This window comes from Notamacropus eugenii, chromosome 7, assembly GCF_028372415.1.
Source record: "Notamacropus eugenii isolate mMacEug1 chromosome 7, mMacEug1.pri_v2, whole genome shotgun sequence".
Taxonomy (NCBI): Eukaryota; Metazoa; Chordata; class Mammalia; order Diprotodontia; family Macropodidae; genus Notamacropus; species Notamacropus eugenii.
Genome location: NC_092878.1, coordinates 154,844,710 through 154,862,871, shown reverse-complemented (window position 1 = coordinate 154,862,871; position 18,162 = coordinate 154,844,710). Strand labels below are relative to the sequence as shown.

At 43.3% G+C, this 18,162-nt stretch overlaps 1 protein-coding gene across 2 annotated transcripts in view; it reads left to right on the top strand.

Moving 5' to 3' along the window:
• Window positions 1-9,248: 9,248 nt before the first annotated feature.
• The window catches only part of SLC4A4 (solute carrier family 4 member 4), a 387,105-nt gene continuing 378,191 nt past the window's right edge, over window positions 9,249-18,162 (top strand). For both annotated transcript variants that reach the window (XM_072624425.1, XM_072624427.1), the window contains exon 1: window positions 9,249-9,329. The gene's annotated coding sequence lies outside the window, so the exon portion shown is untranslated. The remainder of the gene's footprint in view (window positions 9,330-18,162) is intronic.

Genomic DNA, 18,162 nt, shown 5'->3' with positions numbered 1-18,162 from the left:
CCTCAGGGATCTCCTACTCCTATTTCATCATGCTTTAAAAGCCTAGAGAATTTAAGTGACTTGGCCTCCCTTGTCCCTGCGAGGTACGCTCCCTTCAAGAGCATTCCTTAGAGAATCAGTATGGCATTCATTGCATTTGGAATCAGAGGAATACAGCTCCAAGTCTTGCCCTGTGTGACCTTGGGAATTATTTTTCTTCTCTGGGACTCAGTTTTTTGACTTATAGAATAAAGATGTTGGTCTAGATAACTTTAAAGTTCCTTTCTCCCTCTTAGGATCCCCAGTCTATAACTTACTTGAAAAAGTTTTGCCAAGTCACAAGTAAATATGTGAACTGGATGAACATGAGAGTTGGATGACATAAAGTGTGGAGACTTCTGGGACATGTTAAACCAGATGAATGCACTTCCTAGAGCTTGTGCCAACGTTGGCAGCTTCCAAGAAAAACAGTGAATCTCCCCTCATATCAAGAGGAATCATTAATTTTAAGCCTAGGGTAGAAGGAGGAAGCAATAAATCTATAAATTACATATAAATTTATAAATCTACCTCAGTCCATCTCACCGAGGAATCTGCAGGTGGGAATTTGTGGGCACTGGTCTGTAAATGATACACTGGCAAAATTTGTAGTTGCCAATTTTGTATCTAATGGTCCTGATTTTTCTGTGCCAATTTAGACTGATCTTGAGAATTTAGTGATTGAAAATGGTCCACTCTCTTTTCCATTAATTACACTGAGCCACTGATGAAATTTTTTTGAGGGGGTGGTTTAGTGACTTTTCTGCAGCAAATCTGAGATTACAGTGCCCTAGGTGCCATGACAGTCTCTGTCATTTGGGACCCTGACTTTAAAATCTCTCTCCACCGTGTTGTTGTTCAGTCATTTCAGCTATACCTTACTATTCATGACTCTATTTGGTATTTTCTTGGCAAAGATTCTGGGAGTGGTTTGCCATTTCCTTCTCCAGCTCATTTTGTAGATGACAAAACTAAGGCAAATAGGGTTAAGTAAGTTGCCCAGGGTCCGTAGCTAGTAAATGTCTGAGCCTGGATTTGAACTGAGGTCTTCCAAATTCCAGGCCCAGCACCCTATCCACTGTGCCACCTAGCTGCTCTACTGTATTAGGGCCTTAATTTTAATTCTCACCAAATGGGATACTAGAGACATTAGGTAATTTTGTAAACTGTACTCTATCAGAAAAGTTCTAAGGCATGTAGCTGTGTGATCTTGGGTGGGTCACTTAACCTTGGGGCCTCAGTTTTCCCATTTGTAAAATGGGGGGTGGGGCTAGATCCTTCTGCCTTTAATGCTATATAGCTGTGTAAGACTAGGTTTAGAATTTTTGTCTTACAGAGGCAACATTGGTCTCCTTGACGTTTCTCTCCATATTACCACTAGATGGCACATTCTTCTGCCTTTTCCTCCCTCCCTCCCATTTTTTTCTGTTTTCTGTGGACAGTTTGGGGCAAAAGGCTAGTCTCTAAAGGTGGAACTGGGTGCAAAAGGGTTAATTTCATAGAAGGTCCTTGGTTAAAGGCCAGGGTGGAATTTCATTTTACATCCTGTTATTTGCTATTCTCCTTACAAAAATTCAAATGACCGTTTCTCTTTGGTTTGATCTGTCCAACTATTGTGCTAATGTTTCCAAGTATTATTGGCCTACCTTGTATCGTTGTGGAGTCATTTCAATTGTGTCTGATTCTTCGTGACCCCATTTGGGGTTTTCTTGGCAGACATATTGGAGTTATTGGCCATTTTCTTGTCCAGAACATTTTACAAATAAGAAACTGAGGCAAAGAGGATTAGGTGACTTGCCCAGTCACACTGCTAGTAAATAAATGTCTGAGGCCAGATTTGAATTCAGGAAGATGAGTCCTTCTGGCTTCAGGCCTGGCACATTGCATCACCTAGATGCCCCATTGGCCTACATGTCTTAGTGGAAAACAACACATACCTATCTATCTATCTGTCTGTCTATCTGACTGTCTACTTATCTCTCTGTCTTCATCCTCCATCTGTCCCACAACTGCTGTGGCCACTTCACTGATTTCTGTCAACACCCAACATAGGAGAAAACCAATTCTTTGAGTCTTAACTCAGGTCAAGGGGCAACTCAAATATCAGATCAGAGAAAAGAAAATTCAGCATCTGTGGTTTGCCCTGAGGAAAATTCTCAAGGAAAAACATTCTAATCACTACCCAGAGTTACAAGGTTAAGATAATCAACAGTCTTTCTAAGAAAACACACTGGAGTAAGAGTTCCTAGGTTCAAATTCTGATTTTGATACTTTAAGTGTCTGGGTGACTTTGGACAAGTCATGACACCACTCTAGGTCTCAGTTTCCACATCTGTAAAATAAGGTGTTGAACTAGGCAGCCCCAGAGGCTCCTTATAGCTCTAGAGCTATGAGCCTATAACATTTCACAGTTACTGTATAATGACATACATGAATTGGGCAGCTAGGTGGTCCAGTGGATAAAGCACGGGGCCTGGAGTCAGGAAGACCTGAGTTCCAATCCAGTCTCAGACACTTACTAGCCATTTGACTCTTGATGAGTCACTTGCCCCTGCTTGCCTCAGTTTCCTTATCTGTAAAATGAGGTGGAAAAGGAAACGCTAAACATCTCTAATATCTTTGGCAAATCCCCAGATGGGGTCACAAAGAGTAAGATGTGGCTGAAATGACCCCACATTAACAACAACAAATATGTGAATTAGCGAAATGCATAGTAAACACCTACAGTGGAGAGAGCTCTGGATTTGGAAGACCTGGCTTTCAATCATGTGGCCTCCGAACCTCAGTTTCCTCATCTGTAAAATGAGAGGGTTGGACTAGAAGATGTCTTCTCAAGTCCCTTTCCAGCACTATGGCCTAAGGTCTAGTACATCAAAATGAAAGTTACCATTTTGATTCTGCAAATGGAACTAATGTCTCATTAGTGGTTAAAAGATGGTAGAGTGAAGCAGCTGGAGGGCAGCCAACTCTTGCCCTTTTCATTTAAATACAAAGTAAGATTAATTGAACAAGAACAAAGAACTTGATCTCTCAAAATTTAAACTTCACCCGGTTTTCATTTGTGCCTTACTGATGAGATGCTTCATAATCTCTGCATGCACATTGTGGAGGAGGGATGGCTCAATGCAAGATGCAATTCAGTCAGGTGAAGTGTCTGACCCTTCCTCTTCCTCAGTCATTCACCTGAAATGACCCCTTATGGCTGACCAAACACTATAATGCGTTTATTCAGTGCCCCTAGAAATAGTCAACTCACTTTGTGGATGATCAGTGGCTAATTCTGAAAAGAAAATTTTGGGTTGTTCTCATCAGCTAGGTTATAGTTGACTGTCTTTGACATGATGGTATCAGTTGTAATATTAACCCAGGAAAGCATAATTACCAAGAGAACATTCATATCCTTTACCTCATTTGCAAGAAAGGAAACTGAGATTAGGTAACAGACCATACGGCTGAAAATTTTTTGTATTACCTATGACTTTGAATTAACCATACCATTACTCCTCCATTAATAAGTAAGTTAGACTTGTCTAAAGGCCAACCCCACTAAGTACTACTCTGATACCTCATTGTAATGTTGGGGTGATCCTAGATTTCTGAAGACCATGGCAGCGGAGCCCAATTCTGGCAGGTTCTACCAAGTTGGGAAGGTTTCAAGTACAGGCCTGGCAAATCACTTTTTCCCCATCATCTGAGCTATATATGGAGAGGCAAATGGGTAATGAATTCTTTGACTGTGGTGAACCGCGAAACAAAAGGCAATGCACTAGGGCCCTGGGTCTTGCTTTTAGACTACACAGAAGCCTCATACTTACATACCATGGATACTTTGAGAATAGAATTGGGAGATGCTGAACTTGCATAACAACACACAGGAAAAAAGAGAAACTGATTATATTTAGACAGAACACAACTTATCAATCAACAAGCATTTATTAAGTACATATTATGCACCAGGTGATAGGGATGCATGTACAAAGAATGAACCAATGTCTACTCTCAATGAGCTTACATTCTACAGGAGGAGACAAATGCATATAAAAATATAAACTGTAATTATAAAGTTAAAATACATTGCTTAGTTGTTTTTCAGTCTTGTTTTATTTTTTGTGACCCTCTCTGGGGTTTTCTTGGCAAAGATACTGGAGTAGTTTGCCATTTCCTTTACCAGCTCATTTTACAGATGAGGAAACTGAGGCAAAAAGGGTCACACAGCAAATAGTTAAGGTTGGATTTGAATTCAGGTCTAGCAGTCTATACACTGTGCCACTGAGCTGCCCATAAATCTTCACACAAAATAGTTAATGACATGATATTATGGGAGAGAGGCCCTGGGACTTTGGGGAGGAGCAAGGAAGATTTTGTTTGAAGATGCTTCATCTTAAAGGAAGGGAGGGCTCTATGAGGTAAAAGTATGGAGGGAGTATATTTCAGGCATGGAAGATGGCCAGTGCAAACAGAGTTACTGATATGGGAGTCCTTCCTGAAACCAGTGGTTTGTGTACAGACAGACCACTGAACTGTTACAGTACAAATCTAAATTAGTTCAAAACCAGAAAAATAAAAATAAGAAAAACTAGCAAAAATATATGACATGTGATGAAAATGACTTCATCTTGATCTATTCAAAAAAGTAACTGAAGATGGAAAAAATGTGATACACTGGAAGACAGGACAGAGATACAGACTACAATATTTCCATTCACAAGTCTAATCAGTGTAAATAAATTGCCAGTGTAAACTAATATAAATAAAGACGACAAAGGCTTTAAAAGAGCCATAATCAGTAAACACTTTACTTATTTGCCAAGTGCAGAGAAATGGAGAGCTAAGGTCAGCATGGATTTAGGATATAATTTAGCTGGCCAACATCTTGTGGAGAAAGATAGACTCGATGAGCAACATTATTGTTTCATAAAGGAGAGAGAAGTAGGGGAAGGTGAAACTAGTTTAAAGAAAGCTTTGGAGAGATCCAACCCAATAAAATTATCCTCATGGAAGCCTTTTCATCATTTCAAGATGAACATAAAGGAGGGGAGTAAGTGGAAGAAAATGGAAAATTTCTGTAAAAAGTTTTTACAACAAGCTTTTTTTTCGCTTCTATTGAGGAAAGTAGAAATATCACTTGGACCATGACATCATAGTTCCTGATTTGCTCATGAAGGAGGTAAAAATGGTACTAAGGAGAAAAGGATGGGGAAAACCAACTGGATTAGATCAAGTCTTAAAGGGTCTTCAAGGTGACAAAACCAGGAAGGCATTTCAAGGACCAATTCACAGGGTATCTGAAGGAGAAAATGCCGGAAAATCTCAGGATGTATTTATACCCTGCCAATTGCAACTAAGAAACAACAACCACTATCTCAGATACGTACTTTTGTATTTACATACAATTTTAATAAGAATAATCTATACATGTTCTTTTGTGAAGGAACAGGTAGGCTTTCACAAGCGAAATTCCGTAGTTAGACCACATCTTTACCATCACACAACTGAATAAAAAACTTAGAGAATACAATGTTGTTGATTTGTTTCAGTTGTGTCTGACTCTTTGTGACCTCATTTGGGGTTTTCTGGGCAAAGATACAGAAGTGGTTTGCCATTTCATTCTCCAAGAGAATACGATATCCTAGTTCATTTGTTGATTGTTAATGATAAAAAAAACCCAAAACAGCTGATTTGGTTGAGCAAAATGTTGTCTTATAGGCTCTTTTCCAACAAGGCGTTCCCCCATCCACACACCAAAACTATGTAAAAATATAATAGTAATTGAGATGCTGGTCTTGAGTACCCTCTAATCAGACATACCAGGCAAGGTATAAGATGTTGGAAGGGGTCCAGCACAGAGCCCAATTTACAGAGGAAGTCTATGTGGATGGCAAAGTCTTCCAGATGGATGTTCCTGTTTTCAGATTATGTGGAAGAGTGCAGATCCTCCTGGAAAAGATCTATAAGTACTCAAAAGCACTTGACTTAACTAATCAGAAAAAAACCCCAACAACAAGAGAATGAAAATCTATCATCCAGATTACGATATGTAGTTGGAAAGACAATCTATGGAGTTTATCCATCAATATAGTAGGCAGACTGTACAAATGGACACCTTATTGGGTCCACATTTAAACAGAAGGAGGAGAATGGACTGACTTGCCTTGGGGAAATTGCAAAGTTCCTCAATTGCTCCTCTAATAGCCCCCAACATTTCTGGGAAACAAAGGTCTGTCTTTTGAAAGAATTAATTTTTGAAGAATAAAGAGGGGGTGTCTCGGAGGCCAGAGAGGTGCATGCTGGATGTGAACAGGCTATTTCATGTAACAAGAAACTGTGAAGAACCAACTAACCAACAGACATTTAAGTGCCTGCTACGTACCAGACATAGGACAGGGATATGAAGGATAGTAAAATCAGTGTATGCTCTCAAAGGGTTACATTCTCATAGGGGAAATATCATGTACATGTATAATTATATACAAGATGGACACAAAGTAGTTACAAAGTGACCTCAGAGGAGAAGACTGTAGCAACTGGGCAAGCAGACCAGGAAAGGCTTTTCGTAGATGGTGGTACCTGAGTTGAGTTTTGAAGGAAGCCAGGGATTCGAGGAGGTAGAGCTGAGGTAGGATATCACAGCTTAGCCATTTCACCAGATAGCCAGCATAAAGGCATAGAAATTGAGGATAGGGTACTGTCTCTATGGAATAAGTAATCTAACGTGGCTGGACTGTAGTGTTTGGGAGGGGCTCAGTGTGTAAGAAAACTACAAAGATTAGCAAGGGGTTGAGGTTGCGAAATACTTGGAATACCATAGTTTATATTGGATCCTAGAGTTATTAGGAAATTTTGGAGTAGGGTGTCACATAAACCAAACTTTAGGAAAATCACTTTGGTAGATATCCATGGATGATGGATTGAACTGAGGAAAGAATCCAGGCTGGGAGAACCATTAGGTTATTTCAATTGTCCAGGTGGAAGATGATAGGGCCTGAACTGGTGTGGTGGTTGTGTGAGTGTAGATCAAGCTTAGAGTTAGGAGAAAAGTGGTGATAGAAATAACAAGATGTGGCAGCTGGCTATGTGCAATAACTGACTGGAAGATGGCATCCAAGGAAGCTGGGTAACTGCAAGGATGGTGATGCCTTCCATGGAAACTGGGAAGACCTGAAGACTGGTGTTTCTGGGGACAAAGATTGAGCTGGGCAGCTAGGTGGCACACTAGATTGAATACTGGAGTTGGAGTCAGACATTTCCTACCATGTCGACCCTGGGCAAATCACTTAACTCCTTTCAGCCTCAGTCTCCTTGTTTGTACAATGGGCATAACAACTTCCTCACAGGATCAAATGAGATAATGTGTGTAAAACACTATATAGATGCTAGCTATTATTGTCATCATCACTGAGTTGCATATTAAAAGGGCTAGAAGGTCTCTAGTATGTCAGATATAAAAAGATATTCGTGTTGGATGGAAAGACATGGCCGAATGTGGCACAGAGAGGAGGCTGGGGTGGGCTTGAAGCCCGTACAATGGAAGGAGTACCTATTGATCCACTGAGGTCTTGACTCAGGATTTCCGGGCAGCAATCAGTAAGTTATCATATAGTAACAGCGTTGGCATTCCTATTTTTGCTCGGCTGGTTTATTTAACTTTCGCTCTTTTAACAAGTCAAAAGCTGTTTCCAAGCATTTAAGGCAATTAGCCTTGGGACCAATCCAAGAACAAATGATCACTTTGTTGGCTCACCAAACAGCCCTTTGATGAGCTAACAGTCCGAGCCAGCAGCCATCAGTTACATAAACAAATGCTATGGTCTAGAACAGAAGTCTCAACAGGGGCACAACTAGCTGAGAACTAACCGATGGTCCGTAGCATCCTCACGGTCCGTGTCTTGCGAATCCTGGGCATTCTTGCAGAAGCTTGACCGAGAGAGCAGCCAGTCTCGGGTCTGCTGAGGTAAAGGAGCCCTTCAGCCGCAGGTAACTGTCAGAAGCACTGAGACAGGAGCGCTCTTAGAGAAACACTAAAAGACAATTGTAGGAAAGGAAGACGATTGTAGGGAACGCGAAGAGGCAGTTTGCGGAGGGGGTTCTGGAGTCAGGAGACTAGGGTTCCCATTCCACCCCATTTTCCTCACCTGTAAAACGCTGGGATTGGACTACATGAATACTGAGGTCTCTTCCAACTCTAGAGGTATGATCCTGAGGAGGAAAAGGCAGCGGGGCTGGGAGAAGGACGCAGGATCCCTACTGCAACCTCACCAGCCCGCGCCGCCGCGGCGGCCGCCTTCCCCTCTCGGCCAAACTGAACACAAGTTGCAAAGCCTGCAGGCGAGGTGAGCCAGCCTCTGGCGGCCGGCGAGGCCCCTCCCCCAGTGCCCTGGAAGCCTTGAGCTCTAGTGACGCCCGGAGCAGCAGCAATAGGAGAGAGGGGTGGGGTGTTGGGGGTGTGGGGTGGGGTGGGGAGCAGAGGGGAGGGCCGGGCCGAGTCCGGTCTGAGGACGGCCGAGGCTACTCACTGCCTTAAATATGGATCGCAGCCTTGCACTCCCAAAGGCGGCGGCGGCGGCAACAGCGGCGGCAGCAGCAGCAGCAGCGGCAGCGGCAGCAGCAGCGGCAGCAGCAGCTGGCCTCTGTTCTCCACCGCACTCCACGCCAAGCCACGCGCGCCCCAGGCCGTGCCCCTGGCCAGGCACCACTGCAGCATGATTAGTTATTGGCAGTCATATCGGTGATCCCAATACATAGACTCTGCAGAAGGAAACGTAGAGAAGACACGCACACGCGCGCACACACACACACACACAATCACTCTCCCCCTCCCTCTCTCTCTCTCTCACACACACACACACACACACACACACACACACACACACACACACACAGGCACACACACACAGGCACACACGAGCGCCCGCTCGATCCTGGCTGGCCAGCTGCGAGGCCATCTCCCACCGGCCCGCTCCCGGGCTTCCAGCCGTGCCAGGCGCGGGGGAGTTCGTGCCCCGGCTCGGGTCGTGCCCTCGGCCCTCACCCCCTTCTCCCAGAAGTTGTAGCCCGCCGGCCGCCCGCTCCCCTCGGCTCGCCGGGCTCGGTGCTGCGTGACTGCCCGCGGGAGGCTAGTGGAGTAGCACCGAGCGCTGCCCCCGCAGGTCGAAAACTTCCCGCAGCTCCTTCCGGCCGCGCAGCGCGGCGCCCAAGCCGGGGGGCTCCCGGCTCTGCACCCTGCACTCCCCGGAACCACTAGCAGAAGCTGCCCGGGCAGCCCCCGACTCCGCTGCCAAGCTGGAGGAGCGACGGAAGCCCGATCCCCGGAGGTAAGTGTCCGGGAAGCCCGCTGGGGAGGCGGCGAACGGCGCGTTCCGTGCGGTGCGGGGCAGGCTCTGGGGACGCGGGCGGCGGCCAGGGCCGGAGCAGGGGCCGGGCAGAGCGGGAGGACTCGTGGAGGGAACCGCTGGCTGGCTGTCGGGAGAGTGGGGCTAGCCAGAAAGTGCGCCGATTGGGCGGCGGCAGCAGCAGCCCCAGCCCGGAAAGAGGTCCCGTCTCCAGCCTGAGAACCCCGCAGGACGGCTGGGCTTTTCTTTGGAGATGACCGGGACCATTCGCGCTCGGAGTTGGGGCTAGGGAGGGAGTGAGATTGGGGCCAACTGGGAGCGGAATACTTTTCTTTTTTTAATGGATAGAAGAAGGTGGGAGGGGAGAGCCAATAGGTGGGTGGTCCTCTTGCCTGTCTGTTTCAATGCCCGGGTAATGATCCGAGGTAGCCGTCCCAGTGCCTGAGTGCCCAGCGAACCTGTCTATGAGGAGGCTGGGGTGGCCGGGTTTTGAGCACCTCCTCGGTTGTTTGGGGGTGCACGCCACCGGCCAGTCCGTTCTCATGGAGGCCTTGGGAATCTCCCAGCCATCCACCTCCAGGGACTGAACGAACATACACTTCGCTCCCTGGCGAGATGAAGGCAGGGGGTGAGTCAGGCGATTTCTCTGGAAGTAAAACGTCCACATCTCTTTGCCAGCTTTTGGTAGAGGGAGGCAGAGGTTTAATAAGTTTTTCGTGACCAACCAAAACTTAACTCCTCTTCAGGCTCGGGGTAAAGTGTTGCAAGAAAAGTCTGTGTGGGGTTTCCCCCTCCCCATGTGTATTTCCTCGACTGTTGCCAGTTCTTGGTAACAGTTATCAAAAGAAGGCAATGACTGGGACAAACCCGCCAAACTGGCAGCTGCAGTGGCCCCACGAGGGGTACATTCTCCTTTAAGCTAATCTACACAGTAGTATGTCCACGGTTCTGGTGAAAAGCACGACAATTCTGCCTCTCACCAGTTCCCTATCAAACTTGTGCCCGCTTCCGTCGTTTCCCGGGGCCCTCGGTCTAGCTCTATGCTCAGGAGAGGTTTGTTGAGTGTAATGGTCCTCGAGGGCCACCTAGAATGCACGTAGTTTGAACGTCGCCCGTGGTTTTCTCCTCTGAACTCTTCACATACGCACCAGGCTCATTTCAGTTCAATCTGACAAGCAGTTATTAAGTGCCCACTGTGTGAAAGGCGATCCTGTTTCCCATAAATTGAAAGAAATTGTCATCACTCGAGATGTTGCATTTCAATTCAGTTCAATTCCAAAAGGAAATGTGCGTTTATTAAACACCTACTATGTGCCAGATACTGTGCTAAACATTTTACAAATTCTTTTTTTTGATCCTCACAACAACCTTGGGAGGTAGGTAATATTATTTCCATTTTACAGTTGAGGAACACTTCTAGTCAGGGTCTGAGCATTTAATCCCCTGAGAGGGAGTGGCTACAGAGGCAAACGAAAGGAAGCCTTTGCTCACCTGAACCTCCCATTCTATTTGATGCACTCTCTTCACTTTTTATTTCTGGGATTTGTGGTCCGAGTGCCTGGCACATAGTAAAGCACTTAATAAATGCTTGTTGAGTGATTGATATTGGAATGAAGTTACTTAAATCCTAAAGAGCATCCTAAAGAAACTTCCTGGTCCAAGGAGTAGAGTTTTTCAATTCCTTTAGAAGAGAGAAGGTGTTTGGATAATGGTTAGGTAACCAAACTTGAAGTCAGGTGCCTGTTTATTCTAGGTCTTACATCACTGAGAAAAAAGTCACTTTCATTTTGACTTCAAAAGAAGTTATAGATTTAGGTCTTGTGAAATCCTCACCCAGCATTGTTACATTTGAATTCCATCCAGAGCTAATAGGTAATGTAAGAAAGGCATTTTTTAATGGTCAGTACAGTTGATTTCATTGGTGTAGGCAATGGTGGGTGAAGAAACTCCCTCTACCAATGCAGCTCAGTAATTTGTAGACTCGGGAGATTAAATGACTTACCCAGGGTCACACAGTCAGGATGTGTTTCAGAACTGGACTTGAACCGAGACCTTTACCCCTGGAATAGCTTTCCCTCCCCTACTCCAAAGTGGAGGCATAGCCCCCTTCCTTCAAGACCAGAAGTATGTTCCTAACCTAAGTCCTATATATTTATTTTTAAAAAGTAGAAAATCAGACACAAAATACCCTTGTTTTCAAGAGGTAGTCTAGTATAAAGAACACCGAATCTGCAGTCAGAGAGACCCAGCCTTTGAAATGGGGTGTTGCTGTTTCCTACCTGTCTGACCTTGGTCAAATCCCAGTATCTCTAGGGGCCTCTGGGTAAGTTGGGTTGGGTGATGGCTGAGGTCACTTCCAGCTCTAAGTGATCTGTGATCTACATTTCTCAGAAGGATTCATGCAGTCATTTAGAATCTGTTCGCTTTTAGGGAATCATAAATGGACCATTTCTGGAAATAAGCTATTATTAAATTACTTGTCTGATTGTGCTGATTGGCTCTTTGTGGACCACCTTGCTCACAGTAATTAGAGTATATTTTTATTTGTTCCATGTTCATGAAATGCTTTGGACTCTTAAAATGTTCATGTTATCTCCAGATTTACTATGAATTGTACAGTCAGCATCCAGGATATGAAATTTATGGGCAGTAGGGGACATTTTGCTGGTAACCTCATTGTTCACTCAGCTCTGACAAGTACACTTTTTCAAGACTTACTGATGCCTCATTCTGATAACAAGGGGATATAATCTGGTTGCAGAATGCATCTTAAAGGAAAACAGCACTTAGGAAAAAGAGAACACTGTACACATGGGTTTCTAAATCAGTTGCTAATCAGGTTTCTCTAGCTGCCTCTGGGGGTGCTACAGTCCAGCGTTGCTATAGTGTTTGAGGGTGAGAGCAAAGCAGGTTTTCAGTAGCAAGAATTTCCGGGCTTCATGGAGATACCAAAGCTAGCAATAGGCAGTCTGTATTCAGCTTCAATTCTTAGAAATTTTTTTTTAAGAGTTTGTTTGGTATTTAGTAATGTGAATGAAATTGAGCTGGTGGATGTTAAGACTGGAGACAAAGGGAAATGGGAAGCAAGTTCCCTAGGGATGATACATTTAGAAATAACAGTTCTAACAAGCAGTTGTTTAATTCTGTATGGAATTATGTTGTGTGTATTTTGTTGGAGGGACAAAGGGGGTGCTAAATAAGAATCAATAAGAAGACATGTCTTCATGTTTACTGTATATGATGCTATCCCAAGTGGATTTAACACCTTCTGATTTACTAGTCTTATCCTTAATAGGCTCACATATTTATTTAACAAAGCAGGCATTTATAAATGCCTAGAAAGCTATTAAAATTGCTCAAGAAAACAAACCATAATTCATTGTATGATACTGTTACTGCCACTACTCCTCCTGGGATCTGTTTGCCCGCTACAATTTATGGGAAATGAGAAAGTCTAAGCTTTCTCCCAGGAGAGTCAGAGTTCTGTTGCCTTGGAGTCAGGAAGACTTCGGTTCAATTTCCACCATGGTGACACTCTGCCTATGTGACCCTGGTCAGGTCACTTAAGGTCTCTATGCCCCTGGTAACTTTCCAAGACTACAAATTGCTAAACAAGGGCTAATAGGTCTTGGTAGAGTTAATTCTGCACCCTGTCTTGCAATCTGAGGATTCAGTTATGTGCCAGCCCTTGCCCCACCAAAGCTTTCCTCTATTTTATTTAAAGTTATTTAATTAGTTTCTGCTATGTGTGAGGCTCCGTGTTGGGTTTGGGAGAATCGAAGACAAAAATGAAAGACACACTGACTTCAAGGAGTTCCATTCTACTGAGGTGAAAGGTGGTACTTTAGTACATGATACTAAAATGTACTATACTGAAGACAGAAGAAAATGAGAAAGCAAATGACTGTGGGGAAAGAGGTTCTGGGAAGGCTTAACTGATAAGGTGGCACCTGAGCTGAACCTTGAAGGAACAGGAAGATTTTGAGAGGCGTAGACCTGGTTTGAGTTACCTCAAAAACAAGTTTTGCATTAAAAAAGGTGAATAAATTCAGATGTTTGTGCCAAAAAATAAAACTTGCTGCTTTTTGTACATAAAGATGACATTGTCTGCTGTCAGTGGGAAATGTATGCCTTTGCCTTGTTTTTCTGTAGAGAACAATAATAATTTCCCAGACTCACCCTCTTGCCTGATCCCTCTGTGTCAAAACTACATATGTGCATAGACACCCACATGGAACATTTCATTTTTTAGAGCTGGTCCTCCTGAGCTGTGTTTCCTGATGCCATAATGGAGGTTGCTAGGTGACAATAAGTAAGAGTGCTAGAAGGAAGGAGGCAGGAAGGTGAGTTAAAAACCACTCAGCCTCAGTTTTCTCATCTGTAAAATGGGGATAATTGTGCCTACTTTCCCCGGTTACTGAGAGGATCAAATGAGATAAAGTAAACATAGCACTTTTCAACCCTTAAAGTGCTTTACAAGTGTTATCATGACTGTTATCATTAGTGACAAATAGCAGTTGTGTGTTAGGTCATCGATGTTCTTTGTCTTAATTTTAATTTTTAAAAATTGATTCATCCACTTTGTTTAGATAGGACAGACACTGCTTCCATAATAACGTACATTTCACCAAATATAGTTCATTGATTCTCAACAGAAAGTTCTCGAACTTTGTCTGATACTTCCAGATTCTGGTATCCAGATTTTGGTTGCCTTGAAATATTGACCAAATCTAAACTTTGCGGCTATTCAACCCATCAGTAATTCTTAAATGTTTACCATTTGCTAGGTTTTGGGCATACAAAGCAAATCCCTAGCCTCCGGGAATTTACATTCCTGTGTGTGTGTGTGTGTGTGTGTGTGTGTGTGTGTGTGTGTGTGTGTGTGAGAGAGAGAGAGAGAGAGAGAGAGAGAGAGAGAGAGAGAGAGAGAGAGAGAGAGAGAGAGAGAAAGTATATATACATATATATATTTATATAGCATAAATATGAGGAAATCTTTTGGGGGAGAGGTCCTGTGGGTTGGGGATCAGGAAGAGCTTCATGTAGAAAGCACTCCTGGAAATGAGCTTTGAAGAGAGCAAAGGCTTCTAAGGAGCTGAGGTGGGGAGGGAGTGCGTTTCAGGTATGGAGGACAGTCAGTTCAAAGTTGCAGAGATAAGAGACATATTATATCTGAGGACACTAAGAAGGTGAATTTGGTTGGGCTGTACTATGCCTGAATGGGAGGAATGTGTCGTAAATCTGGAAAGGTAAATCGGGGTCAGATTTGGAAGGACTTCATAGAGTAGACAGAGGGGTTTTTATTTGATACTTGAAGTAATAAGGAAACATGGGAATTTTTTGAAGGGAGGGAGGGTGACTTGATCAGACCTGTGCTTGAGGAAAATCCCTTTGGCAGCTTGTGTGGAGGATGGATTGGAGAGGCATCAATGAGTCATTGGGCATACTGGTCTTTTGGCTCACTTTCCTTCACTCTGTATCACTTCATATAACTCTTTCCATATTTCTCTGAATTCTTCAAGTTATCATTCTTTATTCCAATAACATTCCATTAAAGCCTTTCCCAACTCCTCTATAAATGTCTTCCATCTAGAAATCATTTCCGATCTATCCATGTATAGCTTATTTGTACCTGTTTGTTTGCATGTTGTCTTCCCTATTAGATTGTGAGGTCCTTGAGGGACTTTATGTCCCTCTTGTATTCCTGGTACTTAACATAACTCCTGGTATATAATAGGCACTTAAAAAAATGCTTCCTGACCGAACAACGTTGACATTTCATCATTTCTGCAGCCAATTGCCAATTGTTGGACATTTTGTTTCTCAGTTTTCCATTTTATCCTTGCCAATAATGCTGCTGTCAACATTATTTTTCTTCCTACTGACTTAGGGCAAAGACTTAGCAATGGGCTTTCTGGGTTAAAGGATGTGAACAATTGAGTGACTTTTACTGCATAATTCTAAATTGTTTTCAAGAAAGTTTGAAATGATATACAGCTCCACCAGCAGCGAATTGTCCTGGAAATCTTTTCACAGCCTCTTCAATATTGAGTTTCATCAACTTTTAGTATCTTTCCTGGCTTAACTGCTCTGAGGGAAATTAGCCCTCAGGGTTTTAAAAAATTTCTACTTCTGAATTACTGGTAATTTTGAACATTTTTCATGTGTTATTGACAATGTCTACTTCTTCTTCAGAAACCTTTGTCCATCGGGTGCGTTAATGACACTACCCCCTCCCTGTAATCCTGCTCAGCTTCAGGCTTGTTGGTTATATCTCAGCTCCCAGCTACACTGAAGAGCAACTTGGAATCAATCCATGACTTCTCAGAGTTCATTTCTCTTCTCATTTTTGGCATTATTTATGCCTTAGGTTAAAGTTACAAATTGATGTCCATGAATAGTGTGAACTCAAATACATGAGACCACTATATGTAGTTCATTATTTGCACTAATTGAGGCTTAGACATACTTGTATCTAATTCTACTGAGGTTGTACTTTGCGAGAAGGTAACAGTAGTACTGGGCAGCTAGGTGGCACAGGAGATAGAGCACTAGTCCTGGAGTCAGGAAAACCTGGGTTCAAGTCTAGCCTCAGATATTTACTAGCTGTGTGACCCTGGGCAAAGTCATTTAACCCTGTTTGCCTCAGTTTCCTTGTTTTTAAGATAAACTGGAGAAGGAAATGGCAAACCAATCCAGTATCTTTGTTAGGGAAATCCCATGGGGTCATGAAGAGTTGTACACCACTGAAAAATGACTAAACAAGCAGTAGTCTTAGTAGGAGTGATGCAATATGTTTGTGTAGTTCTTTCAGCGAGATCTAGACATCTTCTTCACTGTGAATTAAGTAGGTTTCAAGGATTATGATGTGAATTTTATAGATGACAAAACCAGGTTGCTGCAGTGGTACCATTTCATGGAATCCTAAAGAATAGGATACTTTAGTAGCATCTGAATTAGGTCACATATATTTTGATCATTTAGCTGCAGTCTCAAAAGATTTATTTTCATCTCCTCAGTGAAGATGTTGTGGACTGGTATGTCATTCCACCCTATTGTCTACCTCAGAATGAGGTAGCTAGGTGGTGCAGTGGATAGAGGACTGGGCCAGGAGTCAGAAAGAACAGTTCACATCTGGCTTCAGATGCTTGCTAGCTATATGACCTTGAGCAAATCACTTAATCTCTGTTCGCCTCAGTTTTCTCAACTGTGAAATGGAAATAATAATAGCACCTTCCTTAAAGGGTGCTTGTGAGGATTAAAGGAAATAGTGGTGCTAGATAAGTGCTTCCCTCCCCAACTCCTATGCTCACACATTGGAGACAAGCCATTTTTTTTCACCTTCCTCCTCTCCCCTTTGTCTAGGGACCATGCTTAGCTGCAAGAGATCTTAGAGGAACATGCATACTTAGGGTATAGACTGCCACAATAGGAGAAAAACTATTCTTCCCTGAAGGGAAGATGACATGGACTTTGCTCACTGGGGCCTCTATTCAGTAGATTCTCTGGAAGGATCTTCTGACCTCCACACCAAGCCCATGATCTTCCAGGGTGGAATGGTCCAGCAGTAGGGAAAATTTAGCTCAGGTACTATGTGAGCAGCAATTCCAGCCCATAAACTAGGGGGCTATTTCCCATGGTCCTTGGGGAAAGAAACATGTTAGAATGAATCTAACTATTCCATTAAAGTGGATAAATGTGAACTGACACCTCTATTCTCTGCCTTTTAACTGTTGCTGGCTTGTATAAGGATGTGGAGGAAAGGTAGCCTCAATTTAATTTGAAATTGGATTGTTTGCATGATTGTTGGCTTCATGATAAATTCTATTTATGAATTTATTTTCGAGATGGTCATTGTTCCAATACTGTTAAAAATGAATGAATGAATGGATTCTCAATGAAACATGATATGAAGGGGAGCCAAGAACCAAGGCGAATTTCAGCACGTTTTCAAAATGATTTACTTCGGAAACCCATTCAAGAACATAGCCTACTCTGTGTTTCAGAAAATGAGTACTTTGTATTCAAAGCAATGAGGCTGTACCTGGCAAATAGTAAGTGCTTAATAAATGCTTGTTGATTGTGACTCACTGGGACGTAATGTCAGAAAGTGTTGTTGAAGTAAAAAGACCAAGTTCAATTCAATTCCTGATGCTTACTTTATGACCCTAGGAAAGTCCTTTCACTTCACCAGTATTTCCTTATTCAGGAAATGAATTGGTTTGACTAGGAGCCTCTACATCCCTTCCAGCTCCAATCCCCTTGTGCTATGAAGTCCTGATGTTTGATTGTGCTATGAGGGTGACCAGAGACTCTCAAGAGCTGTCTGTGAGTTGTAGCATTGGCAAGTTCTACTAAGCTGGAGAGGGGACCAGGTGCCTGGTTTGTTTAAGGATGAGCCTCAGTGAAGTTTCCTCACTGGAAGCAGCCGCACATGGAAGAAGTTTTTCTGCCACACAAACTCATGCAATCTTCCTGCAAACATTCATGATCACTGAGGACCAGAGCATACATTCCAAAACTGGCAAGAACCATGAATGTGGGCAGTTGGGTGGCTAAATCTCCTCCCTCCCCTGATGGGTTGCATGCTGTCTGCAGCTGTAGGATGACGAGCTCTGTGGAGCTGATCCACAAATTCCTTCATTCCTCAGAACTCCAGGGACGGCTGTCCTGAGGAATGTGAGATGAACCCTCATGACAGTTGCCTGCTTGGGCTCCACCCCTGGGAGTGCTGGGATTGCTAAATAATGGACTACAATCACCTTGAAAACTAAACCAAGTTACCAGTAATTGTTGTAGCTAATGTCAATAATGC